This window comes from Aulonocara sp. 'chitande type north' Nkhata Bay, linkage group LG5 (assembly GCF_057382095.1).
Source record: "Aulonocara sp. 'chitande type north' Nkhata Bay isolate Kocher_YH1m ecotype deep benthic linkage group LG5, A_spYH_male_GT1.1, whole genome shotgun sequence".
In the NCBI taxonomy this organism is placed as follows: domain Eukaryota; kingdom Metazoa; phylum Chordata; class Actinopteri; order Cichliformes; family Cichlidae; genus Aulonocara; species Aulonocara sp. 'chitande type north' Nkhata Bay.
The window spans coordinates 25,608,930-25,620,243 of record NC_141348.1 but is presented as its reverse complement, the minus strand read 5'-3'; positions in this window follow the sequence as shown (position 1 = coordinate 25,620,243).

The following is an 11,314-nucleotide window of genomic DNA, read 5'->3' as shown; positions in this document are numbered from 1 at the left end:
TACTTTACTGATTACTTATTTTCAAAAGTAATTAATTACTTAGTTACTTAGTTACTTTTTAAAAACACGATTTACAACCTTAAGAGGTGATAAAGCGATAGATCTTTCAGCCCAATTCTACTTTTTCTACATAATCCATCATACAAAATGTAATCAAATGGAAAAGTCTCTTTTTTTAACTTGTTTTATCAGTTTTAATCTTTTAACTTTATGCATCAAGCAAAAATGTAATTATATGCAACATTCTCTGACTTGAATAAATTAGTTTAACATTTAAACCTATTTTCTGCACATTCCAGGACATAAAATAAAATATTTTTTGTGTTTACACTCACTCTTTCAAATAGATGCAAGTAAAACACAGCAGAAAATAAATAAAGTCAAAGACTCAGCGGTCCTGTTGCTCTATTTTCACCTGTAAAGCAGGACTGCGGTAGGCGGAGGTTTACCCTGGTGCAGGTGTGCCGCGGTCAGTTGAAGAATCCGCGAGTTTCTCTGTGAGTTTCCCATTACGTCGTTGCGCACTCGGTGCTTGCTTGGAAGTTTAGGGGTTTTTTTCGCTGTAAAAAGCAGTTTTCTTCCCACGATGGACACTAATGTTTTTGTCACTTTTTATGGAATCAAACTCAAAGTAAGGTCAGTACTTCCACGCTTTAAACGCTGCATGCTCATACGCTCTCCCACAATCGATATGATCTGCACACAGCTGTTGTCACTAACGGCGCACTCGCTTACGTCACTGTCGTGAAACATTCTCGCAAAAAATCACGGTTTTAGTAACGCAGTAACGCAGCGTTCCTACGGGAAAGTAACGGTAATCTAATTACCGTTTTTGCAATAGTAATCCCTTACTTTACTCGTTACTTGAAAAAAGTAATCAGATTACAGTAACGCGTTACCATCTCTGATCATCATACATCTTCAGCACCTGCTAAAGCATTAATAAGGAAACATCTTTGAAGGTGGTTACATCAAGACAGAAGCTTACACCTTTTCACTTTCCAGCTAGCCATCCAGATATTAATGATGCTGAAAAGAATGATGGGGATTAACTGTATCATCTGCAGGAAAACTCTGATAGACCACTGGAGGAACTGCGGGGAGCCAGCTAAATTTTCATCTGCAAATTCTGACACCTCCCTCCAGCCCTACAGCTTCATTCTCAAACTCTATCCACCCAAAAGCAATTTAACCTTACCGTTATTCCTCTCCACCTCTGCCAGACTCTGATAATACAATGGAGGACTCTCAGCTACCTTCAGGTCAAGGTTCCTCACCTCTGTTTACAGATCTACCAGCTCATCCACTTCATCGTTTTTATTTTACTGTGGTAAAAGAGGAAGATCCGTGTAGCTCCACAGTGTAGAGATTTACATATTTCTCTTACAGTTTGTTCCTGGGAGGAGGCACCAATTCATTTGGAGTTGTGAGAAGGGAATCCAGTGTAAAAACTCTCGTGGAGCTACATGGTGTGGTGACCCATTGTGAAAACTACAAATCCCTTTTTCTTCTTGAAGAGGAAGATCCTGCTGAAGGATTTACTGGAGGTTTTGATACTTTGTGCACTGTATAAAGGCTGCATGTGGTGATAAAAAAACAAAAACAAGATCAAAACTCTTGAAGCATTAAACCAAACATTTGTATTATTATAACAACCTGACTTATTGTGTTGTTCAGAAAGCTAATTTTGGGAAAAGAGGAAGACCAAAGAGAAGATTCATGGATGTGGTGAAGAAGGGTTATAGAGTTGGTGTGACAAAAGAGGAGGCTAGGGATAGGGTGGTAGTACCACAGTTCCTCTCTTGGTCTTCTATCAAATGCTTTCTCTAGATCCACAAAGACCTTCTCTGTACTTCTCCATCAACACTCAAAGCAAACATCACCTATGTAATGCTCTTAAAGCCACTCTGCTGCTTGCTGATTGTCACCTCTTTTCTTAACTTACCTTCAACAGCTCTTTCCCACAATTTATGGTATGCCTAATCAGCTCTATCCTCCTGTAGTTACTAACGTTCTGCACATCACCCTCGTTCTTGAAAATCAGTATACTTGTTCTCCATTCCTCTCACTCCCCAAAACTGTGCTAAACCTGGTCAAAAAGTCCTCTTTCTTAAACTTGTTCAACAGGTCTTATGCCTCTTTCTTTGAACACTTTCCTGTACTTCTTCATTCCACCACCAAGTCCTTGTTCTCCTGTCCACAGGATGTAACACTTACTTGGAAGTTTCCCACAACTGTACTACAGGCAAGATAAACTTTACTCGTCACGATGAGACTTCTTCCCCTTCTCTGTCAGTCCCTGCATCCTGACATGTCTCCAGTTGTCCCAAGTTCCCTCTGACTGTCTCCTTGGTGCATTTAAACCCCTGTTCCTCCCTGTCCCTGAGATTCACTTTTAATGTGTATGTATAATACAATACAGATAAATGAAAATAGAGTCCTTGAAATGTACAAAATATTGATAAAAACAATTATCAAAATGGAGGCAACTTTGCCTGTGGTACAATGTATACTATGTATGAAAAGACCTTTACTACAGATACTACTATGGCTCTGCAGATTTTTTATTTTATTTTAACCTGTGTCGCCTCACCTTGAGGTTGGCAAATCTGTCTATCACTTTTTGGTGATCAACTCTCTCAAGCAGTTTAACAGTTTCTGTTGTGCCTGTCACTGTTCCCGGTCTGTTTTCTTACCTGGTTCTTCCTGACCTTGTACTTTCTCCTCACGTTCCCCTCTTTCCTCTCTCCTTCTTTGGACTGACAATCATACACATATAGATTGTATTCAATTAGATGAAAAAATTACATCAATATGAAAAAAATATATTATTAAGATCACTAATAAAAAAAAAAAAGTCCTCTCTCAGTGTACTTTCAACCAAAAGGCAAATAACCAAACCACATGTACATCTAATAAAAGATATAAATATTGAAACACTGATCCAACATTATTCTTGATTGACGGATCATTTGCTCTTACAGTTTTACCTGAATGTTGTTCCTGGGTTTAATATGGGCACATGCACATATGACAAAATAACCAACTTCTCTCATTCCATTTCAAACAGGACAGTATCAACAACAGTAAGCTACAGACAATTTAAAGTTTTAGATTTTAAATAGGCTGTATAAATTTCGATGGGAGCAACATGTCGATGGTCAAATGTGGCTGATTTTACTACAGAGCAGGACGGACTGTAGGGTAGCAAACATTGTTGGAAAACACGTTTCCAACACTGCAGGGTACCTGGTGTAATGTTTTTCAGCTAAAAAGAAACATGGTCTGACTCCTACCTAACTATATAAAGAGTAACTGAAGGTTAAATGCAGCTAATATGTCCTGTTTTAAGCCAGGCTCCGCTGTCTCAGCCACCAAAGGGCGCTGGAGCCAGAGTAGGGGAGAGGCGAGCTGGAACAAACCATTTTGGGAGGGGGGGGGGGATATCTATACTTTTGTTGTTAAAATGTTACGTCACAACCAAATACTGAATGCTTTTTTATATTTTTAGTAGTGTGTCACACAAACAGCAAATATTGTAAAAAAAAAAAAAGAAGAAAAAAAAAGAGTAAGAAATCTTTGGGGGTGCTTTGATTCTTTTATTCATACCCCCCAAAATGGGCTAAAATCGCCCCTGATCTACAGTCTTTGCGAACAGCATCTGACAGACCTGTAATTATGGGGAGGGTTGTCCTGCCATCTAGAGGAAAATCTTTGATATCACATTGGTCTATTTCTACATGGGTACGTGCTGTATCTGATGTATGAACCAATAGCATCTTGGAGACAAATCAATACTCGGTGCACTCTTTTGTCTGCGACATTTTGGTAGGGGGACCTGAAGTTCAGGTGTAGGGGGCAGGGTGCAGGGGGTAGACCAACAACATTTTACAACATATAAGCCCATGTTACATTTGCTATTAAGACTGGAACTTAATATAACTATTATTATTAGATATTAACAACACGGTAAGCTTAAATTCAAAAGGATGACTCCTTCTAGAAGAAAATCATTTTACTTAGCATCCATATCAAAACATATGTCGGCACTTATAATAAATTATAATTAATTTGAAGCGTTTTCTAAATTAACTTTCATTTCAAACGTCAAATGGACCCTGATACAGACTGTCTAAATGTTTGCTCGCTTTGCACAGAAATAAGATTAAAAAGCATCTCTCCTGGTAGCTACAGTTTCACCATCTTTCTCTCATAAATGTCATTTCAGAATTGAGAGCCACGTCTCTCTGTTATGTCTCTCCCAGTATTATCATTTATCATTATCATAAATTTGCTTTTGTAAAATGTTTTAGAATATTTATCAAGCAGAAAACTTCAGCAACACATTACACATACAGATATAATAAACAAATGCAAAATAAACAGCCTATGTAAGCTTTCAATTTCTGTTTTGATCAAATGACACTTACTGAGCAGTCTTTACCTTAAAAATTCCTTGGAAATGCAATCACTGTACCCTAAGCTAGCACGGAAGTGCGGGTCATACTATACAGAAACAGTTTGTCATATGCTGACCTGTAAAAACAGCTCAGATTTAGAAATGATGGCTCCCAATGCATCTGAGTAACTTCGAAAGAGAAACAGTGTAACTGCCAATACAGTAATTTCTAAAGTTACTCAGATTACGCTCACCCCATCTCTGCAGCGCTGGCTAACGTCACGTCTGAACCGTGAACGCACCACAGGGATGAGACGGGAAAATGACGCATGCATGCGGGATCATGTGGTCATTTAACGGTCTCTGTGGCATCAGCTGAAAGAACCACCGGACAGCAGCTCATAAAAGCTGAAATCACTCGACAGGATTTTGTATTAAACTGCCAATCAGACTTCATTACTCATTAACTGAGTTTCACTTTGAACCCGTTTGTAACTTGAATCATGCAGTATTACAAAAAGGATAGAAATATGGAAAGACTGTCCATCTTTATTTCTGAATGTTTTCGTGTGTACAGTATGCAATATGCAGATATCAGAAACTAAGTTTATAATTAACACAATATCTTGAGCAATTTTATTTAATTTTCTTAGTTGAAAATGTGTGTGTATGTGTGTGTAGGCATCAGCAAGGCATAGTGTGACAAATGCTATATGAACAGTCATTATTTTCCAGTACTCCATTTTGAAAGTCCTTTCGTCACAGCCAAGAGTATTCTAAACATTAGACACCAGAGGACACTGTCTCCCCATAAATGTTGTATGAATGTAACCAAAAAAAATGTTCCTCTATACTATTGTTATACTATAACAGCCAGGGGTGTTATAGTGGGGGAATCATTAGAAGAATAACATATTTATTCAAAGATGAATTATTTGGTCACTTCGCAGAGAAACCAAACAAGTATTTAGTAACTCCAACAAGATCCAAACAAACTGAAGTGTGAGCTGAGAGTGTAACTACTACAATTGATCAGCCCCTCGACTGTCCCTGTTTCAGTTTTCACTTGATCTTTACAGTCATCAGATGATCTCTATGGATTCCTTCGCTCTTCTGTAGCTTCGGAGTCAGGTCTCAGCACCTGTGCATTCATAGCCAAGCTGATGCCATCAGTTGAGCCTCCTACTGCTATCCTGGTTCCACCGACGTTGTCCTTCTCTCAGTTTCCAGCAACTCCTCTGGGCTCCTGGGTCCTGTCAGAAAAGCTTTGCTTCACAGGGCCCCACAGGTGCCAGCCAATGGTGGCATGGGAAGACAACACCACGTGGTGATGTTCAGCCAATGTCTGACACCCACAGTTGCACTCTTCCTGGAGGGAAAGTACATTCAGAGATCATAAATGTTTCTATTTTTAATCTCTCTGGCAGAAAAAGAGGAGCAAAGCCACCACTTTTGAAACAATGCCTTTAAATAACACACAACATGTGTGTGGTTGCACGAGCACAAAGCAAAAAAAGAGATTCATCATCGTTGGCTTTGAATGCTTAATGGCATAGACAGAAGACACAGATGTACACACGTATACAGCCCAACATAATGTGCATATGTACTCAGGCATGCTGACATATGAACATGAGTACACTTGCACACAAATTATTCTCACATTCATATATATATATATATATATATGTACACATATTGCGCACACAAAATGTTGGTGCTTCTCTTTAATACCAGTCGTTCCTTCAGGCTTGAGCCTTTTCCACTCTGCTCTTATCACTCCATTTCCTTAAAACATTCTGCAGTCACCATGATGACATGGTGCTTGCCCTTCTATCAGAATGCTGCCTGTCACTCAAAGGTCCCACCCACTGACAGTGCATGATACAAAAGCATGGCATTTGCGATTGAATTATCAACAGAGCACTCAGTCATTCAAATGCTCAGGACAGGATTTGGTGACCACCCTGTGAGTGCAGGTCTGGGTTGGGCTGAGATTATATATGCTAAAAAAAAAGGTGGAAATCAAAGAGATGTCAAAGTATATCCATATCACATTGGTGCTATAGTTTATTGAGACAGCTGAAGCAAATAGTATTCAGTGAGCAATTTAAAGAAATATAAAGGTTTGAGTGAAGAGCTTTAGCTAAGCAGACAAAGTGGATGAAGAAAAAAGAACAAAGAGGGACGAAGATTCATAGAGGAGAGTGTGTGAGCAGGGGTTAAGGCTGAGGGTGTGTTGTGGGCTCAGCAGCGAATTTGACGATGCGTTGGGAGAACAGCTGCGCTGCAGGGCTTTCAGGCTCCATCACTACTGCTCTCCTTCAAGCAGCTCCACCAACACACTCCCTCTCTTACACACAAATGTGCACACAGCGCTCATAAACATCACAAAAGCACTGATTGTTGCATCAGTGCACATGAACGTGCTGTAGCAATCGCCAGGTTTTCAGACGTATGTGGTGAAATTTAAAATACTTTCAAAATTCCCAAATTTTCTTTTACTGGGAATTTTTACTGCGGCCAGGATTAAACTGGAACAGAAAGAAAATACCAATAAGGCAGCTTATGAGCACTAGCAAAGGCCACCTTAAGGTATATATGGTATAACTAATTTAACTAATTCAATGCGAGACATAAAAGACATAGAGTAAAAGCTAAGTGCATTGAAATTTAAATAGAAAAATAAGAGCTTTTACACCATGAATTGCAATTGAAAAACTACCTTCAGAGATCGCCCATACACTACATATTCAGTCCAGCAACAATGAGAACATGAGGCATGTTCTGCAGGTAATTTTATTTTGCTGCTTTTCCTGTACATGGATGAAACACTAAAGACAAAACATCTCAGCAGGGACCTGTTGAAAAAATATCGACAGGGAGATTAAAACGTCACTGTCCCTTTGTCTGGCAGTGTAATAAAAAATGGTTGAAGTTAAACTAATTTTCTCGCGTGACGCATGGAAAGTATTAAAGGCGTAAAATCTTTTAAAAGTTCATTTTGGTTGGGAAAGTTTGGTGGTGCAGTGGTCCATGGGGGCCACTGCAACCTCCGTCTGTGTTTTTATTCCATTTTCAGTGATTTTGAAGGAGACAAATTTGAACACAGTCTCACTAAAAACATGGACGTGCTGTTACATGCTCAGTGCTTTTCCAGGTGAGTGAACCCTACAACATTTAACTATTATTTCCACTATCTTCACTACCATACGGTCGTCTCTGCAGCGAAGCCAGGTTCTGGACATGAGGCGAAAAAGAAGAAGAATGCTTTGTATGGGTAGAGTTTGGTTAGTACTAAATCATTACACAAATAAAGTCAAATAAAGCCCCCACTGCCAGCTGTTAACATACAATGTTGTAAACCACTGATTGTTATTTTTGTTAAAACATGGGAAGCAGTTAGTGTCATGATTCGGCTGTATGCAGGCAGGAATTGGACCCAAACGCAAACTCACTGGAAACAGGACTGAACTCAAAATGGCAGCTTTTATTGCTGAACACAAAACTCCACAAAACCTAAACTGGGAAGAATTTAACAAAACACACACAGCTTGAGAGAGATCACGACACTGACACAGAGAAACACAGGGCTTAAATACACTGGAAATAACGAGGGGACTGACAGAGCTGGGAGAAATCGGACATAACGAGACCCAAGGGAAGCGAAACTCAATACATTCACGTAGGACACAGACCTTCAAAGTAAAACAGGAAATGTAACATAGACGCAGACTTGACTAGGGGAGACAGAGCAACTAAGAAACACAGAGAACAATAACAAGGAGACACAGAGGGCAGCTACTAAATACTCAGAAAACTAAAGAGAATACAAGAAAGCCAAACTAAGACACTAGACTAAAGAATAAACTGGGGCAACAAAGAGAACTAAGATCATAACACAAAAACTCAGAGACACAAGAAACTCAAAACACTGGGTCACCGACCCACGACCGTGACAGTTAGTCTGTGTGAGCTTTGCACACAGACTAATTTCTCACAAATGAAAAACTTAACTCGTGAGAAACAAATACAACCCCACTTTTTTAATCAGTACAAAAAAGCAGAATATAAATATGACACATTGTTTTACAGATTGCTATTTCTTGGCTGGATGCAGCGATTCCTTGAAGTATTTTCACTATACTTCACAATGATACATTTATGTAATAAACAAACAAGATATAATGTTGATTAGTCAGCATTTCAAATAGACGTTGGCTTCTATCCAAGCAATTCCCCTGCCAGTCTCTGTTTTTTATGCTAAGGTAAGCTGTTCTTTCCAACTTCTTTTTTAAAGTATAGATAAGAGAAAGGTATAAATATTATTATCTAACTCACATCAAGAAGAAAAAAAGCATAGTATTATTATATTTTCCAAATTTTCACATGCCTAAATACCAGTTAATGATCTTTTTGTCTATAAATTGGAGTAAACCAACTGTATCATCCCCTTTGTCCTTTCTATGGAACTTTTTTCCTTTAATGTGTCACGTATTTGTCCATACTATGATTACATTATCAACAATGTATGATGAATAAAGTGACTTTTAAACAAACATTTGTCCTCAGAACAGTTTTGGATTTAATTACCAAGACACACACACACACACACACACACACACACACACACACACACACACACACACACACACACACACACACACACACACACTACTCTTCTATATGTAAATAATTCAAGATGATTCTAGAAGGAACCATTATCCTTAGCAGACAGGTAAGCTGATACAGTACCCCGTCCCTGCCTCCTCACCCAGGTGTATTTTACCCCTCACCAACTGCTGCTGCAGTTAACTCACTGACTACTCCAGCGGGGACGAAGAGGGGTTTTTCTGCTCTTTGTTGTCCACTGGAACATGTAGGTGAGACGGAGGCCTCCCTCAGCTGTTAGCAGGTAGGACTTTGTAATACCATACTGAGCTGTTTGTGCAAATAACAACAAGGGAATGTAGGAATTATTTCAGACTCCATTTTCATGTTGTCTGTGGGATGTTACTGAAGGAAATTTGGTGAACAGTGAATGTGGTTGAACTGAGATACCTACACTTTTATATTACATTACCACTACCATGTCTCATTTGACTTATTCATAGCTACTGCAAAGGAACCTGTATATAGTCTCTGAAATTAAAATGAAGACAAAAGTTGTTAAATGGTCTTCTATGTATAACAGATACAAGTGTTTTGTGATACTGTTGTGTATGCCAGATGCAGTCTTTACTTAACGATTTTAATGATGATAGTAGACCTGTATAGGAGGTATATATCTTTTTTTACAAAACAACAGAAGGTAGTGAATTGGACTCATAATGCATAACGGAAAGAATCTTGCTAATGTCAGTAACAATATTTTTAAGTAATGCATTTGCTCAAATGTTTCTGATAACGATTTTTAATCTCACTCAGAGAAAAAAATCTGTAGCAAAGCAAAATAAGGTATGACTCATCCCCTTGTTACATAGCACACATGGCTGAAAGGAAAGTGTTTTGTATGTTTGCATACATCTGGAACATTCGGTTATTTGCTCAACAGCTGTAATGGGAGAGAGGTAGGTGTTACAACTAGATCAGGCTAGGTGGTGTTGACTTACTTTCTCATCATGAAAACATGCAACATACTGTCAATGAAAAGGAATCACACTCGCTGACAGGAGGTCTGTGAAAACAAATAACAGCAATCATTTATATTTGTATAGACGGATACACCACAGAAAATATTTTTAAATCAAATAGTGAGCATCGCTTTGAATGATTACCTTATATAAGTAGATGCAGTTCATTAAATTTAATTGGCACCCTCCATAACAAACCCCCTATGGTTGCCAGAGTAAACATTCCCTTTGAAATATTATATAGCAGCACGTTAACAGTGCAGTATGTATTTATATATGCAACTAAGGTACATTTGTTATAAGGCTATTCCATGTGAGCTATATCACATTCATCACATCTGTGAAGTGATAAATGCAAACCTTTTGGTTTTGGGAGATGAAGGGATCACAGATTTTATCAAAGAATGTAAATCATTGAGATCCTGCTTAACACCCACTTCTGAGCAAGAACTGACCCCCTTTGTGTCCCACTGCTATGCTTTTAGTGCTGGATTGTTTTAGAAGCCACGATAGGGTACTTTGTGGTTACAAAGCAAGCAGGTTAATTAGTTCTGTGCTTAAATAACTATGGAAACAAATCACAGAGGATGGTTAAAGGCCTGAATGTTTATGATAATGAATAGTTATTATAATTTAAGTGATGATGGAAAAAATGAATTATTGCAACATTATACAAAAAAGTTGTTTTCCACTGTTTTACTTCACTTCTTCTTTTAATAAGATGCGATAAGCATGAACTTCAGTCACCAGTAACTGTTATTTTTATATATATGTTTAATTTTTTTATTCTGAAACACACACACATAATTAAAACACCCAAAATCTGATGCCAGCAACTTGTTTCCCAAAAAAGGGGGGATGTTGTGTTGCATTAGCTGTTCTTTCACACTGTGAGCTGTTGGAACAGCTGCTTTAGTTTTAAAAGCAAAATGTTTTGCAGTTCTTGATTAATATAGGATTTTTGCTTCTTATCATTTCAGACCCCCCTTTGTCATATCTTAATGAACTGATGGACTAGAGATTTCACTCTCAACCTATGTATGGAATCACACTGTTCTAATACAGTGGCTTACAAAAGTATTCGGCCCCCTTGAACTTTCCCACATTTTGTCACATTACAGCCACAAACATGAATCAATTTTATTGCAATTCCACGTGAAAGACCAACACAAAGTGGTGTACACGTGAGAAGTGGAACGAAAATCATACATGATTCCAAACATTTTTACAAATAAATAACTGCAAAGTGGGGTGTGCGTAATTATTCAGCCCCCTTTGGTCT